Source organism: Mus musculus, chromosome 1 (genome assembly GCF_000001635.26).
Source record: "Mus musculus strain C57BL/6J chromosome 1, GRCm38.p6 C57BL/6J".
Lineage (NCBI taxonomy): Eukaryota > Metazoa > Chordata > Mammalia > Rodentia > Muridae > Mus > Mus musculus.
In genome coordinates this window covers 7,123,608-7,144,436 of record NC_000067.6, presented here as the reverse complement: position 1 = coordinate 7,144,436, position 20,829 = coordinate 7,123,608, and the positions used below count along the sequence as shown (strand labels likewise).

Sequence of the window (20,829 nt, the reverse complement as noted above, 5' to 3'; positions counted from 1 at the left end):
ATGTGCTGCTCCTGCAGGTTCAGTTCCCAGCACCCATGCTGAGCCAGCTCCAACATCTATAACTTAAGCTCCAAGGAGATCTGACCCCTCTGGCCCCACAGGCACCTGCGTACTTATACACACACTCAAATGCAGACACACACACACACACACACACACACTTAAAAACAATAATGGTAAAAAAAATACATAGAAATGAAATAGCAATGCTACTATAGTAACAGAATGTGCTCTCAACTAGAACACATCAAGTTGTCATTAATACAGGACAGGGCTGATAGTTAAAACTCAGAAAGAGCACCACAGGAAAATAAGACACAGGAAACTAGGAAGGCAGACCATTTGCTTCTGAAAACAGACACTGGAAGGTCTACAGTAGGAAATACATCTCGGCATTATACACTGTAAAAATGTGTTTTGCTCATAAGCTTGCAGAACCCATCAATCAAAACCTAACAAACTAGAGCTGCAAAGATGGTGAATAGTGAGTCTCATGCAAGTGTAGAAAACCAATTCTGAATCCTCAGAACCACGTAAATCCAGGCTCCTGGACTGGTGTAACTACAGACTGAAGGCAGAGTGAGAACCCCAAAGCTCACACGCCAACTAGTCTGGCTATGCAGCAATGAACAACAGAGAAATCCCGCCTCAAACAAGGTCAACGATGATGACTGAAAGTGAGGATGTCCTCCTGCATGCATGTGCCCTGCCCCCACCACACCTCCACACAAAATGTTAAAGCCACACATGGGTTTAACAACGTCACCTTCAGCTACATAGTCTAGTCAAGGCCAACATGGGTTGCATGAGACCCTATCACAGGAAAAAAGAAATGCATTGTTTAATTTTAAAGCAATATAGAAGTATATCTTTAGCAGTTAATCAAGAAGTCATTAACACTGAAGTAAATTTAAAAGATAAAATATATTAATAAAAGGCAAAATTCATGGACAGGAGAGGCAGTCAGCAGGTAAAAGCATGTGCTGCTATTTTAGAGGACCCAGAGAGAGGATAAAAAGGAAAAATAAAACAAAAACAAAAACTATGAACATTTAGATTTTTAAAGATATATTATCATATATATCAAAAAACAGTACAAGTTGGTAATGAAAAAAAAAGAAACTACTCCAGAGGAAATGTAAATGTGACTTTGTATTCAATACAATCCAATGTTAATTATTCACATACACCAAGGCAGATTTTTATGAAATAATAAGGGCTTCATTTAGATATACAATTATAAAGACAAAATACTAACACGTGATACAACACTTAACAGTTAACTTTTTAAAGAGAAAATAGGAACAGGGTCGGTGTATAAAATAAATAAGAGGGGGCTGGAGAGACAGCTCAGCAGTTAAGAGCAGTGACTGCCTTTCCAGAGGTCTTGAGTTCAATTCCTAGCAACCACATGGTGGCTCACAACCACCTGTAATGGGATCTGGTGCTTTCTTCTGGTGGGTCTGAAGACAGTGACAGTATACTCACATACATGAAATAAAAAAATAAACAAATGAAAAAATAAATAAATAAAACAAATAAGAGTTCCTATGAAATATGTAGGTATTCTAGATATTAGAAATTATCTTTAAGACTGCCTTAAGCTCAGTTATGATAAATAACAAAAATAACAAAATTCTAATATAATAAAACTGAAGACTATCTTCTTTTAACAATTATTCCTAGCTCTACTCAGTTCACATATTCATTAGTTACTCGATAATTAAAGTGTACGTGTAAAGGTCAATAATTACTAGGCAAAATACAATAACTATTTTCTATTTACAGCAGCGTCACTTTGATGCCCACAGTTGGGGCAATGTAATGTGGGTACACAGACACCTATCGGGCAGCCACCCAGGAAACCCAAGAGCTTTCCACTACACAAATGAAGCACCCTCTGCTGTGGACATTTTTTTAGAGCTAACTCACAAAGCACAACCCAGACAAAAGGACTAACACTTAGCTGGAAAAACTGAAGGGAGGACGTGATCAGATGTACAATTTTATTTAAGAACATTAAGGCAGAACTGTCTGCTTGTTCTTCCCTGTGGGACAACCTAGGGTTAAGTGACTGACTACTTCCTGCATGTTATTTCTTACTCTAAAAGGAATCCTAAGGATCGACCACTGCTTACTTAAAAGTACTCCATTTGCTCTAAAGTGTAAGGCAAGTAAGAGAGCAGCAGAATTATGATGCACCCCCATTCCCACTTACACACCAGGTTAGGGACAGAAGAACGCTAAAGCCTATAGAAGTAGTTCTCAGCCACGATGGCACATCGGTAACCTGGAAACTTAAGTAGGACAAACTGGACCTGTTTAAAGCTATCATGCCTGGGTCCTACTGCAGATAGGTCAAAGGCAATCCCTCTGGGGTATGGCCTAGTCAGGCTAAAGTAATAACACACGACTAGGCCTCTAATGCATAAAAATACCTCCTAATTTTTATACAAAGTCCAATCTGATTATCTAATGTGCACACACACACACACACACACACACACACACACACACACACACACACGGGTCTATGTAACTCTGCCTGACCTGTACTGACTGCCATTTGAGTTAGTCTTGACTTCTCAGCAGTCTTTTTGTCTCAGGACAGCATTATAGGCATGTATCATCATGCCCAGTGTAGTCTGAGTGATTGTTACTGTTTTGGACCATTCAAATCCCTGTTTTCATTTGTAAAGTATTACCAACAGTTAACAAATATTAATATAAGAAATCATTTGCCTAACCCTAATATTTACCACAAGGGGGAGTACATGAACTGGTTATTTGGTTTTTATGATACCAATATAAAGTCAATGACATTAAACTATATATATTAAAATACTTTTTAACAAATTATATTCATTACTAGTAACTATAATTATATAAGATAAGACTTTAGGAAGTATAAGTAAACTTGTAGACTGTGACAGGTAAAAAAAAATGAATTATAGATAGTATGTCAAAGCATAAAGAGCCAGGTTTAGTGACAAATGTATTTAATCCCAGCACCTGGGAGGTGCAAGCAGGAGGAACAGGAGTTCAAGATCACTTTGGGCTACACCTGTAAGCTCAAAGTCAGCCTAACCTACATGGGCTATATCCCTGCCAATAAAACCAAACATGGAGGTGTGTGTGATTCCCAGAGTTCTCACATTCTATCTAACACTGATTAAAGGCAACTACTGTCCAACTTTTCCTAAGAATCGCTATGTAATAGTTTATTCTGAAAATGAGAAATTTCTCTCTCTTCTAGGTTTGGCAAAGTCTCATAAAAAAAAAAAAATCCTAGATTTTGCCAGTAACACCTTGCAAGGCACCTGACCCTTCTAAATCTATGTAGATAACTACTAGTTTCTTTTTACTTCATTTTCACTTCTTATTTGGGTTCTTGAGATAATTCCTCATGAGTTTCTGTTATTGGCTTGAGACGGTCTCATTGTAGTTCAGGCTAGCTTTAAACTCTTGAATTTGTTATGTAATTAAGGATTTTCTTAAAGTCATGATTCTCTGGCTTTCACAAAAATTTACATAGCTACAGATCTTGATCCAACAAAATTAATTTCCCCCAAATTCATTTTCATTGGCTTTTTCCCACTTCTTCTGAATTAGGGCCTTACTTTGTGGCTCAGCTAGCCTTGAACTTCAAGCCTCTTGTTCTGTACTGAGATTACTACAATGCCTACCTACCTCAATTTTACTGCAGGCATCCAGGTCCAGAAATGACTAACTCATGCTGAAATGTGAATTTATTGAGCAGAATGAAGAAGTACTAATAGGAGAAGTGCTATTATTCTCTATTAGGTATTTTCAGCAGCTGATATAGGGTCTAATGCAAATACTTCATAGAAGCATAATAAAGGAAAGAAATTGCAAATTTATATCAAAGCTACTATCAGGCAATTAGTAAATCTTACAAATAAATATACTAGATTAAAAACAAATTTAATAGAAAAATCTTCAGACTGATTACATACTTACTTTCTATCTGTAAGACAACCTTTCTTCTTGTTTCAGGCCTACTTTCTCCCTATTAGATCACATAAATATTATTTTTAAAGAATCAGGTATCCTCAGGGTTTTACATTACAGTGGAAGTGGGATGGTCGTTGGATTAAATGCAAGAAGAAAAAGGAAAGCTGTTTCAAAGCATGCCTTCTGATATGTTGAGGATTTGAACTCTGGAAATGAGTCTGTTGCCTTCTCCACAGCAGGAGACTAAAAAGGCTGGTATTCAAGTCTTTACCTTGCATAGTTCAGAAGGAAACTGGACTTTCACCAAGAAAGGGAACATGGGACGAAGAGAATATAGTGAAATTTTTGTATTGTATGGAAAAGAATTGAGGGAAGGATTGAGATAAGGACAGGGTAATTTCCTATGTATCCTGAAGAAATAGTATGTGACCACATTTGTAAGGATAAAGACTGTGAGTACTCTCCGAATTCCGTGTCTAGACATGGGTCAGTTAACCCTGAGGTTCTGGAAATTCATGGATTCTGTAACATTCGATGAAACTGAAACCAAAACAAAAGAGAGATCCATTCTTCAATATAGGCTAAAGACAAAGGTTTGTTGTTGTTGCAGTTATTTAAGTGAACAAGTCATTTACAAAAAGACAATAGAAGGAGATCTGGAAATTAGATACCCAAGGAAAGGGGAGTAATGCTACGAAGCACTGACTTCAGGATACACGCAGCAGCTGTAAATGCCTGAGCAGGAACTATGTATGACTGTTTCCTTCAACATTATCCTTTTGAGGCAGGAAAGAGATGTGCTCCTGAGGCCCTAACCCTCCCTGATGAGCTATTAGCAGGGGAGGGGTATTGACTTGTTCAGTAGTACAGATACTGGTAAGTTGCCCATGCACCAGTAAGGAATCCCTACTGTGTTCACATAACTTAACTTTGCCTGAAACAAAGATAGAGAGGGGAAGAGTCATGAAAAGAAGGGCTCAGCAAGAGCAGAAGAGAGGGTAGTGAGGGGGCGAGTATGATCAATAAGATTGCATTACTCTTATGCTCATACGCGCACACACACACTCCCTCTCTTCCTAGACTGGAATGGGCTGACTCTGTCAGAAGGCAGACTCAAAACAGAATGTGAGGACCAGTTCCAGAAAAAACAAAACCATCCCCGCAAACCAAGCATGGCTGTGAATTACAATTAACTGCTGCCATGAGTCGATGCATTCAGCTCAACATTCAACACAACCTAAATATGACTGCACCACAAAGAAACAGTTGTACAACTGTGGGCTTTATATTACAATTACAAGAGCTGTCCATGAATTCTCTCACATGAACAGGGGAACAGATGCAAAAAACCAGTAATTTTCTGAAAGTAACCTATTTTTCTAGTAATGATGTTCTGCAGAGTCCTCTGTGTGTGTGTGTGTGTGTGTGTGTGTGTGTGTGTGTGTGTACATGCATGAAATACAGAAACAAAGATACAAAGAGATGGAGAGGGAGAGGGAGAGGGAGAGGGAGAGGGAGAGGGAGAGGGAGAGGGAGAGGGAGAGGGAGAGGGAGAGGGAGAGGATCTAATTTTACAAACTAAAATCATCCTGGTAGAACGTACTTAACTTTACAAGCTAAAATGAGCTCAGAATATGCCTTGGCTATGATAGCACCAGGGACTGTTGTCATATTTATGATTCGAGCTCCACTCACAGGCCTCCGTGCAATGCAGTTTCTTGCTCAGCACAAGCAAGAGGAGAGAGTTCTTACACTTCTGCTGGAACATACACAAGTGACTCAACATCTCTGCTCCTCTGCACCAGATCTGCAAATGACACCAAAAGCACTGTTCAAATGGGGTCACAAAAGCAGCGCACTCATGGAGAAGTCACTAAAGTGCTGCACTCATAGGAACTACAAAAGCTCTACACTCATGAGATATCATAATAGCACTGCACTCACAGTAGGTAACAAAAACAGTGCACTCATGGGGCTACAAAGTCACTACTACACTCACAGAGTGTCACCAAAGGCCCGCACTCATGGGGGGCGGGGTCAGGTCATAAAAGCACTGCTCTCATGAGCCTTACAACTAAATTTGACAAAAAGCAAAGAGGACCATTTGCTACACAGATGATCCAGGTTGGAAAGATACTAATACCAAAAACAGCCAGGTAGTTCAGAATCAGAAAGAAACACTGTGCTTTCTCACATAGGGTAGCTCTTAGATTTTAATCTCTACACTCTGAGCAACTGAATGGGAGAATAAAAGCTGCCAAAGCAGGAAAGCAGTCCATGGTACAGGGAAAAGAATTTTAAGAAGGCAGCCAAGAAGAAAAGAGAACATGTGATATTAAAGGGCACATTGAGGAAAAAAAAAGGCAGGAGGAGCTTGGGCAAAAATCAATCAGGAGGAAGAAAGTAGGTAGGAAAATGTCACAAAGGAGCCTGATATTTTGTAAACTGATTTTTAAAATAAATTAAAAAAAACATGCTAATAATGCAGTCCAGGCCATTGGGATAGAAAAAAAAAAAAAAGACACACAGATGACTATACAGGACTAAGCAGCACAGTGTACACAACATGGCGCTTTGCCAGCTTAACTGTGATAATAAGAGAAACCATTCTCAAGAGAGATTTGCTCACAACCATAACCAAGTTACTTTTCAAGAATACTCTCCATAATTACTAAAAAGACGGAAATCTTTCTTTAAAACACAGGATAGAGGATCAAGACTCAAACCAATGTTTAATGTAAAAAAACAGAATTTCTCCTTAGCATGAAACATGACGTCTGCAGAATGTTTGATCTCACCAGGAACAAAGAGTTGGGGCAAGACCATTCTAAAGAAGTCCTTACAGAGTCTGAAGAAACATAAAATTCTATGCTAATAAATGCTTATAAAACCATAAATAAACAAAAACAGTAACAATAACATACAACTACTGAATATTGCCTAATAGAGGTTTTTAAAGACTAGACTGTGGCAGTTTACACCATGTTACCATTGAAAAACTCACTGAGTTAAAGACTTAAAAATGGGTAAACTTGAGGCTGGAGAGAGAGCCTCTATAAGAGCACTGGCTGTTCTTCAAACTCACTTCCCAGTCCGCGCATGGCTACTCACAACCCTTTGTAATTCCAGTTCAATGGGATCCTTCTGGCCTCAAAAGGACCAGGCACACGCAAGTTTCACCGACATTCACACAAGCAAAATACTCACACATACAGAATAAAAATAAAGAGGAAAACAGTAAGATCTCCAGTACATAAGCCATTCCTGATTAAAACAAGAGGAAATGAGAGAAAGCACGCGGGGAAATACGTGAACATTTTCTGAGGGCAAAGGAAATGTAAGCACTCTAAATAAGGATCATTTACCATCCTGCAACAAGGCATGCAGACCAAACAGGATGGTAGTGCACACTATAACTAACCAGCAGCCCCTCAGGACAAGCTGCCAATGAGTCCCCTGCTTGTGGCCTGCTCCACCTTTAAGAGTGCACGCTGTAGAAACCACCACAGTGGCAGTGTTCTCAGCACTGGAATGATTATGGGACTCTCCTTAGTCACTTCTGATAATGAAAGAATTAGTCAAGAGGCTAGGAAAATAAAGTATTTAAGTTGGATAACTATATGTATGTATTACTGCTCTTACTAGAACTATAGTTTCTATATTACAGGTTCTATTTGGAAAATAGGAATAAATCCCCAAGCCAAAAAGAAACGGTATTAATGAGGAACCACCTTCACCTGAATCAGCAGCTGTAAGAATGAAGTAACGGTAATGGTTTGGTATTTAGTTCATTACTATAAGGTAAAAGATTTGGGCCCCATAATTCTGTGTGTTTGCCCAGCTCACTCTTTCTGGCATCTTCCCTCACCACCACCATGGTGTGAATGACTGTTCTGGCGGATGCTCTCAAGAGCATCAACAATGCTGAGAAGAGAGGCAAACGCCAGGTCCTCATCAGGCGTGTTCTAAAGTCATCGTTCAGTTCTTAACCGTGATGATGAAGCATGGGCACATTGGTGAATTCTAGATCATTGATGATCACAGAGCTGGGAAGATTGTTGTGAACCTCACAGGAAGGTTGAACAAGTGTGGAATTATAAGCCCCAGATTTGATATTCAACTCAAAGACCTAGAGAAATGGCAGAACAACCTGCTCCTATCACTGCAGTTTGGCTTCATCGTGCTGACAACCTTGGCTGGCATCATGGACCATGAAGAGGCAAGATGAAAACATACAGGAGGGAAAATCCTGGGATTCTTTTTTTAAATGTAAATCATAAATAAAAAGCCTTCGTGGACTGTGAAAAAAAAAAGATTTGGGAAGCTTATTTTTTCTTCTCTTCAACTTCTCTCTACACAGGAACAAAGACAGTGCTGAGAGTCCTTTGTAAAAATCCTGAGCTCTGGGAAGACAGTTAGGTGAGCAGAACATAATTTATTTTGACTTTAAAACCAAAGGTGATGTTCTAATGCAACATATTAGGACTTGAAGCAACCTAACTCTTCAAGTGTGGAGCAAAATTAAATTTATGGATAACTGCTTCAAGTATACCTTAACTTTCCGAAGAAAACTCTTAACTGCCCCTCTCTGAACAAGAATGCTCTAATTCTCGCCTATCCTCTATACTCATTTCTGAATGAGACAAGAACCCCCATTCCTTCATTGGGGACCTTGTGCTCCGTCCAATGGATGATTGTGAGCATCCACTTCTGTATTAGCCAGGCCCTGGCAGAGCCCCTTAGGAGACAGCTATCAGGCTCCTGTTAGCAAGCTCTTGTTGGCATCTGCCATAGTATCTGGGTTTGGTGGTTGTTTATAGGATGGATCCCCAAGTGGGGCAGTCGCTAGATGGTCATTCCTTCAGCTTCTGCTCTGAACTTTGTCTCTGTAACTCCTTCCATGAGTCCCCAATGTAGGCTACAGAAAGTAAGTAACCAAGGAGATGAAGGGGTCTGAAGCCATAGAAGGAACATCAATATGAACTAACCAGTACCCCCCCCCCCCCCAGAGCTCCTTGGAACTAAACCACCAATCAAAGAAAACACATGGTGGAACTTGTGGCTCTAGCTGTATATGTAGCAGAGGATGGCCTAGTCGGTCATCAATGGGAGGAAAGGCCCTAGGTCCTGTAAAGTTTCTATGCCCCAGTATAGGGGAATGACAGGACCAGGAATGGGAATGGGTGGTTGGGAAGCAGGGTTGGGGGAGGGGATAGGGGATTTTCAGAGGGGAAGCTAGGAAAGAGGGTAACATTAGAAATGTAAATTAAAAAATCTAATAAAAAATGAAAAAAAAATGGGGAACAGATCTACACAGAAAAGAAAGGAAGAAAGGAAGGAAGAAAAGAAAAGAAAAGAAAAGAAGAGAAGAGAAGAGAAGAGAAGAGAAAAGAAACCCCCAAGTGGCATCTTATTTCTTAACTGCATATTACCAAGCCAGAGATGCCCTACTCTCCCAGCTTCTGCCTGAATCCCTGTAACAAGACTGTAGCAAGCACATGCTGAGGAAAAGGCTTCTGTAAATGTGGTCATTGCATAGGCAAGAACCACACCTGACTCACAAACTCAGAGAATTACAAGCTTTCTGTAGGCAGTCCTTCAGGTCCCAGTGACTTGTTCACTTGCCCTCGCTCTGATTTAACACATGGAATACAAATCAATATAAGGTGGTATAGTGTGAGAATAAGGCTTCTAGGGCAGCTTAATAGATTAAAACTGGGTTGGAGAGATGGCTCAGCAGTTAAGAACACTGACTGCTCTTCCAGAGGTTCTGAGTTCAATTCCCAGCAACCTCAGGGTGGCTCACAACCATGTGTCTGAAGACAGCGACATACACATATATAAAATAAGTAAATCTTTAAACAAAATAGATTAAAACTTAGTTTTGACCACTGCTTCATAGATGTTCTTTCTGTCTTCTTATATCTAAAAATAACTAGAGTTCTAATAAAAAGTAATAACTGTAGTGGTTTGAACAGGTATGGCCCTCATGTGTTTGAATGTTTGGCACAAAGGAAGTGCCACCTATTAGGAGGTATGGCTTTGGAGTAGGGGTGGCTGTGTTGGAGGAAGTGTGTCACAGCCCTAATTAAATGTTTGCCTTTATAAAAGTTGCCTTTGTCAGAGTGTCTTTTTATAGAAATGGAAACCCTAAGACAGAGTTGGTACCAGGTACTTAGGTATTGCTGTGATAAACCTGACCATGTTTTTGTTTGGAGGAGTGTGGATTTGGGATATTGGATAAAGAAAGCAATGGAATGCTCCAAGTGGGGCTTAATGGGCCCATCCTAATAAAATTATGGATGACAGTGGTGCTGAGGATAATTTGAAGTATGGGTGCCTGGTACAAGAGGGTTCACAGAATAATAGTTTTCGTATGTTGCCTAGAGATAATTCTTATGATATTGAGGTGAAGAATATGGCTACATTTTTGCCCTTGTCCAAAGAGTCTGCCTAAAGCCAAGGTAAAAAGATTTATATTGAATGCATTGACAAAGGAAATCTCAAAACAGCCTAGCATAGAATATCGTGCAGTTCACTCTTAAAGAGGGTTTTTGATCAAATGTACAAAGCTGACAAAGGAAAAATTCAAAATGTATGATTCAAGAATTAAAGGGACACCAGGAAGTAAAATAGAACTAAATCCTGTGTCCAAAGAGATAACCAGATTGAAGATATTAAATGGAATTAAAGGACTGGCAACTCAAGGCAAGATTCCACAAAGCTAAGCTGCCATCTTATAAAGAGGATATTCCCCTGCAGCTGTATGAGCAATAGTAATATCATGTTAGATGTTATTACAACCTGATTACTGTTTATGATTTGTGGTCACACAAGGTATAATAATTATATCATAAGGTGTTGTGACCTTCCCCCCAGCCTTGAGTGGGCTGATTCAGACCTTGTGTTCGCCACAGCCAGCTAGGGTGGAGTCTTCCAACTTAGGTAAGGTCTATTGTCCAGCCACACCTGCTGCTTCCTCCAAGATGCCACTACACGTTGAGAGGCTGAACCTGTCTTCCCGATGAGATCCTGACAAAGCAGCGAGATCCTAGCACAAGTGGGGGATGGGTTCCCCCCACCCCTTTATAAGTTCAGACTCAAAAGTAAACATTGGGCCTTGATCAGAGAGCTTTGTCTTAGCTCTTTATTTCTCTTGCAGTCCATCCCATACAGCCCCAGCTTTCCCTTCAGAACCCAGTAACCTGAGGCCACTGGCAGCAACAGGTGACAGCTGCAGGAGGGGCCTGAAAACCGGAAAGAATGACTGAGGGACACTGTCTTGGTGGGGCACCACAAAAAAGGAAAATGGTATACTACACGGTAAGCAACATAGAGCATTAATGTTAGTGCTACAAATTTCATCTTTTGAAGGCTGTTGATTGAGAAGGTGCAAAAAGGATATAGGCTAGACTGATTCAGCATCGGCCCAACACTGATATTAGCTAGGGGCTGACATTGGAAAATAGGACTGGAAAATTCTAAACAGGCATTTGTCCTCAGTCAAGAACTGCATCAGGTGAGAGGAGTAGGGCATAAAATAAAATAGGAGTAAATAACTGAAAAAAAAAGGAGGGGGGGGAGATGCTAGATATACAAATGACATGAGAGAGAGTGAGAGGGAGAGGGGGAGGGAAAATAAATTTCAGAGCTCTCCAGGGACAGAAGGAAGTCAGGAGACATCCTTAGTTCTGGTTACATCAAGTTCTCTACCCTCTCTCCATTGTCTGTGTTTGGTGCACCAATCTATCCTTGTGTCAATTTATGTCTGTTTTTGTTTCGTTGTCTGAATGACTATTCTATGTTTTATGTTGAGAAGAAGAAATGGTTAAAACTTTCCTGGCTATCTATCTCTTGACTCAGTCTCAGTTGCAACAACAGAGGCTGATTTAAGTTGCCCGCACCCTTAGCCAGGAGTCGAGCACAGCAGGAGGGGCCCTGCTGAAAAGCTGCTTTTAAGAGGGGTCAGCAGCTTCTCAAGTTCTAAGGCAATAAGCTGATAATTGTTTTTTCCTAGAAAAATCTGCAATTATGATTAGTGGGTTCAGCAAGTAACAAAGTGCTTTTTCTCTTGAAATTGTAGCTAGAAAAAAGTAAAAATTCTTTGTTTGGTCTAAATTTATAAGATCCATGTAGCTGCTTCATTTGGTTTCTAAAGATATAAATATGCTCTGCATGTCTTGGTCATAGACCAAGCATTTTTATACTTGGCTGATAAGTTACTGGGAATGATTAAAAGGGTATAACGTTGGTAATAAGAAAGTTAGCTTAAAACTGATAACTCAGGGTTGGAGTCATTTTAAACAACACATAGCATGAACCAGCCCAGGAAACCAGGCCTCGAGAGATACTTCTAAATTGGGATAATATTTTATGTAATTATAAGGGATAAGATTTAAAACAATGTCTCTTTTATGAAGCATTAAAAGTTGCATTGTCATGCATTCACATATAAGAATTGGCAGCCAAACATCGTAATGTCGTAACATGAAAGTGAAGCTTCTAGTATTGATTCTAAAGAGAATGGATTGTTTAAAATTGGGTTGTGCTTTCTAAACGTTATGGATATGCTTTAATACTGCAAAAGAAACTTAAAGATTATGGTTAAAATTGCCATTGTTCCTTCCCATTGGCTGCATTTGCAGTTTGATCGCAAGTTTAGGATTTTTGACTCACCCATATTTTGTAATTAGGATGATGGCTAGAATAAATAAAAGTTAAAAACAGATGTGGCCAGTATGGGGCTGCTGCCCCTTTTACACGAGCTTAATTGGATACAGTGGTAGAAGGAAAATCTAACCCCCAAGATTGGAAAGGAGATCTCAGTGAGAAAGTATTTGTTAACAAACCAGCTCCTGATGAACTTTTTCAGGATTTTGTGGATACACTACTAAAAACGGGTAGTAGAATTTTTGGAGGTTTTCGAGCAGGGGTTCCTTTTTTCTTTTTACACAATTGTCTTATGAGAACGCTAATGCAGCTCTCTGCTGCCATCCAGCCATACAAAGAAAAGACAGACTAAACTGGATATATTCGTTCATCTTTGTGCAGAAATTGGCTATTGGTTGCTGACTTGCAGGGAACTACAGTACAAACAATGCTGTCACAGCACCAAGGTTCTAAGGAATGTTTAAGTATAAATCATTTTAGGAAAGACTGTCCAAAGATAAGAGGCAAAGACAGAGAGTAGAATTGCTCTTCTGGAATCTGTCCTCACTGCAGGAGGGATAATCTTTGAGCCAGGACTCAGGCAGTATGTATGATCATATTAAGAAATATTTACATTTGAGTTAATGCAAAGCTCAGAGCAGCCTCAGCAAGGCTTATGTGGCATTTCTATTGTTTTGCAAACCCTGCCTAGGGAAGTTTTTGGGGCCTCATCTCTCCTTGCACCCAGGGAATTATTTTTAAGCCAAAACACCATTATTACAGACCTATCCAGGTTCAAAGTCAGCATTTATGAAAGGCCAATGCAGCTGTGGTACTTCTAGAGGCATTACAATCTGACCTGCCTACTCCATATAGAATTATTATGAATTTGGAAAGATGTTTTTCCTTTTGCATCCTGATAATTGTAAAGGGTTTGCTTCTAGTGAGTTTATAATCATTGAAAGGTTTTGCCTCTAGGAATGCCTACTAGCCTTACATTATGTAAAAAAAAAAAAAAAAAAAAAAAAGGTCTCTGCTTTAATACATGACTTTGAATCTTTCCATGTGCATTGTTTATTATATAGGGAATAGTTGTTGCTCCAGAAAAGATTCAGACGCAATATCTTTTTCATTACTTAGGCCCTCAGTTATATCATAGAAAAATTGTGGTACAGAAAATTCAAGAAAGGAAAGATGATTTGCTTATTTCAAATTATTTTCAAATGCTTCTAAAAGATGTTTATTGGCTAAGACCTCACCAAAAGCTCAGCACAGGAGGACTTAGGCCTTTGTTGGATGTTATCAAGGGAGATACAGACAAAGAACTTTGCAAAAAGTAGAATGTACTGGCTAGTTTTGTGTCAACTTGACACAGGCTGGAGTTATCACAGAGAAAGGAGCTTCAGTTGGGGAAATGCCTCTACATGATCAAGGCGGGAAGGGCCCCTTGTGGGTGGGACCATCTCTGGGCTGGTAGTTTTGGGTTCTATAAGAAAGCAAGCTGAGCAAGCCAGTGGAAACAAATCAGTAAAGAACATCCCTCCATGGCCTCTGCATCAGCTCTTGCTTTCTGACCTGTTTGAGTTCCAGTCCTGACTTCCCTTGGTGATGAACAGCAGTGTGGGAAGTGTAAGCTGAATAAACCCTTTCCTTCCCAACTTGCTTCTTGGTCATGATGTTTGTGCAGGAATAGTGTAGCCTCCCACAAGCCTGAAGCAGGCTGAGCCAGACCTTGACTTTGCTTACCACTAAGGAGATCAGCTAGGGTGGAGCTGCCTCCCTGGATCACTCTATTGTTCTGCCACTGCTGCTGCTGCTACCTGCTGGGAGTCGGCCTAACTATTCCTGAGACTACGCATGGTCACCTGCAGCTGGGCTCCAAGGATGATTTGGCAGGAATGGACTTTCCCCTCTCCTTTATAAAGTGTGTCCCCCATTAAAAATTTAAACTATGAGCAGACTAGCTTGTCTTGGTTCCATTATTTCTCTACCTGCCTAGATTCCCTATTCTCTTCCAGTTCCAAAATGCCATCCAGGATTGAACCTGGACATGAGAGCCGCAGGCCGGCCCCAACAATTTTGTGAACCAACACGGGACCTGGGAAAGGCAGAGGACATATGGAAGAAGCACTGCTAGTTTGGAGCTCCATGGAAGAAGAAAAGAATTAAAGAAAATTTCATACTGGAGAAGCATCAGGCAAAAGGTGTGGTATGGGATAAGCTGGAACAGCGCTAAACCCGCGCTGGATTCACTTAAGTTCAGCAGTGAGTTAGTGGGAACTAGGAACTCAACAGGCAGGCAGGCGGCCGCAGCTTCCAGAAGCTGCTTTTTTAGGTGAGAGCAATAAAAAGATTTAATAAAAGGGATTTAATAATTAGGCAGATTGGCCGCAGTCGGAAACTGCATCAGGCAGGAGGAAAATGTCCCAGAAGCAGAGAGAAATTTTAGGAGATGCCCTGCCTTTTTCTCTCTGGCCCTTTCAGCAGAAGTTTTCTACCCTCTTTCTGTTTTTGTCTAAGGTCTTATCTAATGTCTGGTGCACCGGTCTATCCACGTGTTCAATTCATGTATGTTCGTGTCTAGTCGTCTGAATGATTGAATGTTCCGTGTTTTCATGTTAGAAAATAAAGGTGGCTAAAACTTTATCTGCAGGTTTAACAAGAGAGTGGCCACATGAGGAACAGGCACAGCAGGAGGGCCCCTGCTGGAAAAAAGTTTTTTTAAAAAAAGGGATACTGCCTCATGGTTTTGGGGTGAAATAGCTGATAGATGGTTTTGTGCTAAGAAAATTCTCTGCATTCGTGATTATTGCATTTAGCTAATGACAAAGTGCTTTTTATTTTATAATTATAGCTAGAAAAAATTAATATCCTCTGATTGGTCTAGTGTAGCTGCTTCATTTGGTTTTTTACTGGTAATGTGCTCTGTGTGTCTTCACAATAAGCTCATAAGTTATTGGTTAAGATTAAATAATTGTTACATTGGTAACAGAAGGTTAGCCTTAAATTGGCAACTCAGGAGTCTTTTCAAACACGTGGCATAACCAGGCCAAAAAACTGGGCCTCCTAAGACACTTCTAGCTGAGGTAATATTTAATATGATTCTTATCCTAGAAAGTAAGATTAAGTTAAGATTTAAAGCAAGGTCTCTTTAATGAAGCATTAAAGCTTGCACTGTCATGCATTCATAGATATAAGTTGGCAGCCATATCTCGCAATGTAGTAGTGAAGTTTTAATGTTGATTCTTAAGGTGATAAATTGTTTTGAAATTGGGTTTTGATTTCCCAAGGTTATAGTTATAGTCTATATTGCAAAGAAACTTAAAAGTTCTAAAATCTGTCCTCATTACAAGAGGGCCAAAATGCTTGAGTTAGGAAAATGTTTCTTATGTTTGACTTAATGCAAGTTCAGAGCAGCCTCGGGGAAGTTGGTGCGAAATCTCCTTTGTTTCACAAACTGTGACTACAGAAGTTCTAAGAACCTCCCCCTCCCTGCCTTCAGGAGAGAATTCCTTTTAGCTGTAAGAGCACCTTTGCAGATGTTGTTCTAAATAAAGTTTAAATTCTAAGTTATAAAAAAGGTCAATGGGGCTGTAGAATTTATAAAGGCATTACAATCTGGCTTGCCTACTTCATATAAAGTTATTATAGATTTAATAGTTTGTTTTTTCCTTTACATTATGATATTTGTAAAGAGTTTTGCTTCTAGTGAGCTGTAATCAAGAAGCTAAGAGTTTGAATCTTTCAGTGTATATTGTTTCCTAAGTGGAAAGTATTTTATTAGCTAATGCCTCTCAAGGGCGAGGCCGAGGTGGCATTCACCTTATAGCACAGTTTAAGCATCCTATTAAGCCACTGTGGTGTTAACAAAGAATTATAAGATAAATTCATATAGTTTGGGATAACTATAACAAAAAATGTGTCTTAAAAACCTGACTAAGTGTCTGTTTCTTGTTCCAAACAGCAATTAATTTGGTTATTACAGAATATTAATATTTGATCTATTGCATACCTTCATTTTAAATAATAATAGATAAGCTAAAAAATTGTTTTATGCATGCTTTTGTATCTTCTATAAATTCATGTATGCATGCATGCATCCCAATTTTTGTGTTTAAAAACAACCCCTCTATGGGAAATAAGCAGAGGTGAATCTGATCACATGCTTATTCTTTTGAGCTTCCCCCTGCTTCAGCACAGATAATTAAGTTGTGTGCTGTGTATGGTGTTTTAAAATGCTGAACAATCAACCTTAATTTGTATATTAATAGTCAATATTATATCTCAGAGCTCACAATTGCTTAAGATTGTTCGTCCCTCAGATGCTATTAATTCTCAAATTTGCAATTGCTTATACACATACAAATGCTTTTTTTTTTTAAAAAGTCCTTTCAAAAAGGCTGTTTTTAGACATTTAATAAATTGTTCTAGATTGCCTGGACATTTTAAAGCAATGCCATGCTAGATTTATATCTCAGGCAGTCTATAGGTCCTACGTATAAGATAGATTGGATATATAATCTCGTTCTTTATATATTCAAAATGTTATGGTTTAAGATAATATTTTAGTATTCTTAGAAATTGTGCATGTCAACTTCTTTGCTCTTGGTGTCCTCAGATTCTATCTGTTTCCACATAATTGTGTTACTTCTTGAGGACTCATACTTAATAAATTGCTGCAAATGAATGCTCTTATTTCTGAATAAATTAGATACATGTGACTATTAATAACTTTTCAAGCTTTCTAGTTACAAACGTTCTTTAAGAGAAACAACTCAAAGTGCAATTAGTCACTGCCCATGTTACATTAATACTGACTATAACAGTCAAGTATTTGAGATGTTTTGTCAACAAATTATTAATTCTCAAGACAAGGTATTGTAGAACTTTAAAACTGCCTTCTTAAAAAACAAAGAAGGGGAAAATTATATCCCCGTGCATATTATTTAGTGCATTCCCATGCACATTATTTAAATCATACTTTTAAATTTTAGAATTTTGAAATTTGGATGTCTAAGAATTTAATAAATGCCTTATAGTATCTTAAAAGGATCTACTTATTGGCATATGGCTTGATCCTGAACAGCTGCCTTATTAGGAAAGGGAAAAGCATAGGTTCTCTCCACAGAAGCTGCAGAAGTATGATGGCTAATTCGTGTGACAAGCTGGCAGGTGAGTTTGCTCAGTTCCCTGACTGTAGTGACTGTAGTGACTAGGAAGCTGAATTGGGTACATGCTTTCAACCCATCCTTGCTTGCCATTTTTCCAGTTTAGACAAGTGAAGCTGCCTTGCTTCAAGCTTTTAACCTTAAGGTAAAAAGCACATCAGATACTGTGTAATCTGACTTAGCAAGATCAGTGATTCTTCTCTTTCCCTCATGTGACGGGTTATTCTAATTCAATCTTGGACTGGTCTAGTAATAATTGTAGCATTAGAGTATCGCAGAGAAGATAGCAAAATATTCTTAATTACTTACAAAGTTAAATTAGAGCACAGCCTCCTCTCCCAGAAAGATTGCAGCCTTTCTGAGATTCTCAAGGTCACCGCCCCCACACCTGGAGCTCTAAGTCTAAGCTTGATAGTTGCTAATTTGCAATTGAATGGAGTACCTGGACTTCCCCAAAAGAAGCTTTTGTACTGTTGCCTTTCACTGTCTGGACTTGTTTTTTCAAGCAGGTCAGTCAACGCCCTTCAGCCTGACTCAACAGGTGTGCATCTCTGCCTCCAAGCAAGTAGCATTCTAGTACACATTGTGGCTTTTGGTCTGATTTGGAATGAAGGTTTGCTATGAGGGCCGGGCAGTCTAAGACAGGAACCCAGATCTCAAAATCATATTAATGTAGACAGAGGTACATGCCAAGAGGCCGTGGTTTATTGATAGTACACCACAGAGCCATGTAAAGATTTGGAGGCAAAGGTTAATGTCTTAGAAGTAGTAGTCTTAACAATAGAGCAGGACATAGCATATATTAAAGCTAAAAAGGCAAAATTTTCAGATATTAGCAATAGTCACTTGGACACTTGGAACATTGATGAATTGGCCAGAGATTTAAAGATAACCTAAGTGCACTGAATCCCCTGGATTGGGTTCAATATATTATCCTAATTGCTATTATTATCGCCATTATTTTATTAGTAAATCATTGTGTTTCCACCCATCTTCAGAGCACCTCTGAGATCTATAGCTACGACAAGGCGGGATATTCCGGAACTTCGGCAGAAATATAAAAATGAGACAGAATGCTATGCACACTCCAGTGAAGTTTGCTTGGCAGGCCTCGAGGCCTGAGAGCACTCACAAGGAAAAGAGTTTCACGGAAACTCACGTCCTGGAACTTTGGCGTTCTCATAACCTGTACATTCTTACCCTATCCCCGTGTTAGTCTGATGTATGGATCCACATGCTCTCTTTTAGTATTATCTTATTATAAGTGCCTTTTAAGATTGAATTCTGATATAGTTTAGCCTTCGCCAGTGTTCCAATGTCCTAGAAAGATCTAGCAGCCGACACTTGGAATTCAGTAGGAATTCAGCAAGGAAGTTTCCAATTCAGTAATTAATTAAGCATTACAAAAGACGGAGCCAACAGCTCAGGGCTGGTCTGCAAAATGTTTACTAGGACAGTAAGGACAGTCTTAATCAAACAAGGGTTTACTATGAGAAAAGTTAGGGAATCCCACTGAGACAGGTTTCTTCACTAGGGCCAAAGAAATCAGGCAGAACTATAGAGCATAAATAAGTTTTACGCCTCAGTCCAGCCTTTCTTTTTTATATTAATAACAGGGAGGAGATGTAGCCTCCCACAAGTCTGAAGCAGGCTGAACCAGACCTTGACTTTGCTTACCACTAAGGAGATCACCTAGGGTGGAGCTGCCTCCCTGGATCACTCTATTGTTCTGCCACTGACACAGCTGCGACCTGCTGGGAGTCGGCCTAGCTGTTCCGGAGACTACGCATGGTCACCTGCAGCTGGGCTCCAAGGATGATTTGGCGGGAATGGGCTTCCCCCTCTCTTTTATGAAGTGTGTCTGCCATTAAAAATTTGAACCTTGAGCAGACTAGTTTGTCTTGGTTCCATTATTTCTCTACCCGCCTGGATTCCCTATTCTCTTCCAGTTCCAAGATGCCTTCCAGGCTGGAACCTGGAAATGAGAGCTGCAGGCTGGCCCCAACAAATAGAAACCCTGATTAAGACATAGAGGAAATTTCTGTAATCAAATATTAGCTGCTTATTTTAGTTATTAATACTCAATGTGCCAACAGTAATTCTTTGGTGAAAGAAAGCATAAATGTGGATTCATCTTTCAACATCTCCAAGTAAAGTTTTCACATCCTAGGTGGAACAACATTATGAACTAACCAGTACCCCGGAGCTCTTGACTCTAGCTGCATATGCATCAAAAGATGGCCTAGTCGGCCATCACTGGAAAGAGAGGCCCATTGGACACGCAAACTTTATATGCCCCAGTACAGGGGAACGCCAGGGCCATAAAAGGGGAGTGGGTGGGTAGGGGAGAGGGGGTGGGTGGCTATGGGGGACTTTTGGTATAGCATTGCAAATGTAAATGAGCGAAATACCTAATAAAAAATGGAAAAAAAAAAAAAAAAAAAAAAAAAAAAAAAAGTTTTCACATCCTGTTACAAAGCTGTTGTGACGTTAAAAAAAAATTGTAGGAATCATGAAGGTAATTTTGGAAAGAATGTCTTAAAAATCTGAAGAGACATCAATTCCTTGTTTCAAACAGCAATTAAATTGGCTATTTCAGAATACTGATATTTGGCCTATTGCATAGTAAACGTTTTAGGCAAAATTGATAATCATCATCCAAAAGACAAGTTGTTAAAATTGCTTCTAAGCACGCTTTTGTATTTCCTGTAAATTTATGCATGCATCCCATAAAGAATACATCTACTATATTTAAAAATAGCCCTTCTATGGAAGAGAAGTATATGTGATTGGATCACATGTTTATTCTTTTGAGTTTCCTCCTGCTTCAGCACAGATAATTGAATTGCATAGTGTAGCCAATGTTCTGAAATGTTAAAAAAATCAAGCTTTAATATGTATACTGATAGCCCCCCCCTCCCTCTCTCTCTCTCTCTCTCTCTCTCTCTCTATCTATCTATCTATATATATATATATATATATATATATATATAAAATCAGGGTTTACAATTGCTCGAAATTGTTCCTTTTTTAGATA

General features: G+C 39.3%; 1 protein-coding gene and 1 pseudogene across 4 annotated transcripts in view; one reads left to right on the top strand and one right to left on the bottom strand.

The window, feature by feature from the left end:
- Positions 1 to 20,829, bottom strand: part of Pcmtd1 (protein-L-isoaspartate (D-aspartate) O-methyltransferase domain containing 1) — an 86,552-nt gene that overhangs the window by 29,192 nt on the left and 36,531 nt on the right. The gene's annotated exons all lie outside the window — the stretch shown is intronic.
- Gm26983 lies at positions 7,626 to 8,242 on the top strand (annotated as a pseudogene).